We start from the raw sequence: 3,314 nt of genomic DNA, 5'->3' as shown, positions 1-3,314 counted from the left end.
GAAAAAACCATCGTGACCTTGAAGTAACCTTCAAAATTGACCTCAAGGTCAAAACCAATGGTACAATTGAATGACCCCCTCTGTCCTGGTCAACTTTTATCTAAACCATTTTTTTGTAGATACCGTAATTTGGAAGATATTCGGATCCATAGACTAAAATGACTCACCCTGTATATATGAAATAAAATTTCTTATTACACAAAGTTTAATAAAATTATATATTTAGTTTTATGATCAAATGACAAAATTAACAACTCTATGACTCTATTAACAACTCTAACTAATTAGCTAATAAAAAAATAAACTATCTATTTTTTTAATAGTATTACAACGCGTTTAATATAACCAATAGTTTTTTTTATAATAAGAGTTAATAATTGCAAAAATAAAATTTTTTCGCATTATACACAAAGATTAATTATAGTTATTTTCTTTTCCTTAGTGTACATTATCTTTTTATATATATTTTTCCAATAAATTCAAGTATCTCTCTTGCATATTTATATTTTTCTCATAGTAAAGCTGCCTCTGTTTATATAATTTTTCCATCCATATAAATTGCTTATTTTTTCTTTGAAGTGGTTTAATACAACATGTCACAGCATGCGAAATATCAGACAGTGTACTGTCATTTTCATCATTTAAATTTTTTTTATGTGAATTTGATTGCCTTATTCTAAAACCCTTTGTACTTGAGGTAATGGATACAGGTTCTGTCTCTGATTTGGTGTGTTCAAAAAATCATCAATTATATCAAAATATTTCCAATATTCTCTACCTCTATTTGATTATTTGCATCTTTTATATTATGATATCTTCGTTTTAAATTTTTCCATTTAACAGCGCATAGTTCATATATTATTTTATAACCTTCTCTATTAAAATTGCTTACTATTTTTTTCCATATTTCTTTGTGCATGCAATTTTTATTATTGAATAATGACATGTATGATTTCATTTTTTCTATTAAAAGTTTAGTTGCCTCTTTCATCCATTGAAATTTACAGATTTCTGTAAAATAATAGTATGATTAAAATAATTATATAACATTCTTTCATAATAACACAATGAGAGGAACGTAACAAAATATAGAAAAAATTAAAAAAATAAAATATAAATTTTTTTGTTCGAAAAATGTTAAATTTCATAATATACATACCAAATCGATGTTTATCAATTGTTGCATCTCCACTTGTATTCATTTTGGTTTTGTTAAACTCAAAGCTTCGTTACATCTAAAAAAAATATTATTTTTATTGACTTTGTTATCGAATAAAATTCAGTGAGAAGTAAGGTTATGTATAATTTTTATATAGAACATTCATTAGTAAAGGTATCATTATTCTGTTCATATATATTTAAAGGAAAATAGAAGATGTTACTAAATTAAATAATTAAGTGCACATACCTACTTTTATATTTTTATTCTATTTTAAATCTCTGAAGAATGTAAACTTGTTTTATCCCTTGTCCTGATGTTCTGATTCAATCCGATTAATGCAGAGACATCCGATTAATGCCGACCACGGATCCGATCAATCTAGGGAATTCTTTTAAATTAAGCATTTGAGTCCCACTGCCTGATCCGATTGAAAATCCGACTAGTTGTCGTAAACATCCTAAGTGTACTCTGTTATTAATTTGCTTACTGAGATCCAGTAAGTCTCGAATTCATTTTCTTGAACATTCTGCATATAGAGTGCAGTATCAAAACTAGTAATACAAGCAGGAAGGGAGCGAAATGAAATTTTACATGGAAAAAATCAGTAAAAACTGTAGAATAAAAATTTTTTATACGAAGCTTCATTTTCCAGGAAAACATCTTTGAATATTCACTCGGTGTGTCAGCACTTAACTGTATCTGGATTCAACTCTCCTCGTTTTACGCAGTCTTTATAGGCAATTGTATTTATAAACACTATCAGTAACAAGACTTTTAATATTAGTTTGCTAGTTTGAAGTCTGTGTCATTGTCATGGCCACTTTAATTTATGACGTCAGAAACGAAAAAATGCACGTTAAAAATTCTTGTAAAATACATAAAAAAAAATGCATCCATAAAATGACACTTGCAATCGATCGAGCAAATTTGCAAAATATTTCATACACTCATTTTATTCTAACAATCAATAAATAATTGTAAAATTAACGTTATAAAATGATAATTTAAAATGGTAGGTTAAAAAGATAAATTGTGTTAAGTAAATTTTACGACAATTTATAAAGTGTTAGAGCAAAAAGAAAGCGTCTGAACTATTTAACAGATATATCGATTGCAAGTGTCATTTTATGGATATATTTTTTTTATTTTAATGTATTTTGTAAAAATTTTTATCACATACCTCTGACGTCATTAATTGAGAGTTCTGTGGTGATCACGAGTCTTATAACTCTCCGTCTCTATTTTTCTATCGATATGGCTACAATCGAGAGTATACAGACATGATTCTTACACTAAATATATGTGGCAGCAACGTTTTTGTTGTAGCTAATTACTATCAAGTTCGATATCCTAATTATCGACATCCAGATAAACAGATTATTTAAAGAACAAAATGAACAATCACAAAATACAGTTTATTTGACTCACTTCTTCGACATGGTAGTCGATTTTGCCAAATAACTAAGATTAACTGAGAATATAGTTTAATCTAGAAGAATAAAAACTTGAGAGTTAAACTAGCAGAACTGATACAAAAAATATCTTGCTATTGACAATATTTATAAATACAAACGAATATAGAAACGACATATAACGAAGGCAACTGAGTCCAGATGTAGCTAAGTATTCGTGCACCAGACGAACATACAAAGTTATTTTTTTTAACACTCATATAAAAAATTTTTATTGAACATTTTCTATTTATTTTGACTTGTAGTATCACCCCCCTCCTCTCCTGCTCTCCTATTTATATTAGTAGTTATAAAACAGCCTGTGTGTATTAAATTATATTGAGTGTACAACTTAGTTCGGTCCGTTTTCAAAAAATGGCTCTAGGTGCTATAAATGGTTGACGGCGACAGCTGATTTTTGCTGTATCGTGAAGTGTCAACATCTGTCAACCAAATATTGTTTACAAGCCTTTGAGTTTTGCACAACAAGTTTAATTTTTACTGCGTTGAAAATGTCGAGTTTCGTTCCAAATAAGCACCATTTGCGGGAAGTTTTGATTTTCTGTTTCAATTGGAAGAAAAGTGCAGCTGAAGCGCATCGAATGCTTGTGGAAGTTTATGGTGAATCTGCACCGTCGGATAAATCTTGCAGAGAATGGTTTCGACGATTTCAAAGTGGTGATTTTAGTGTTGAAGACAAA

General features: G+C 28.6%; 1 long non-coding RNA gene across 1 annotated transcript; it reads right to left on the bottom strand.

The window, feature by feature from the left end:
• Positions 1-104: 104 nt before the first annotated feature.
• LOC116850488 lies at positions 105-3,058 on the bottom strand. Its single transcript, XR_004379362.1, has 3 exons — positions 1,409-3,058; positions 1,160-1,235; positions 105-1,011 (listed from the first exon to the last, which is right to left on the bottom strand). It is a non-coding gene; the product is annotated as an uncharacterized LOC116850488 (long non-coding RNA).
• Positions 3,059-3,314: the final 256 nt, after the last annotated feature.

This window comes from Odontomachus brunneus, unplaced genomic scaffold (genome assembly GCF_010583005.1).
Source record: "Odontomachus brunneus isolate Ranch 3 - 2012 unplaced genomic scaffold, Obru_v1 Obru_scaffold_146, whole genome shotgun sequence".
NCBI classification, from domain to species: Eukaryota; Metazoa; Arthropoda; class Insecta; order Hymenoptera; family Formicidae; genus Odontomachus; species Odontomachus brunneus.
This window is presented reverse-complemented; position numbering and strand designations above follow the sequence as displayed.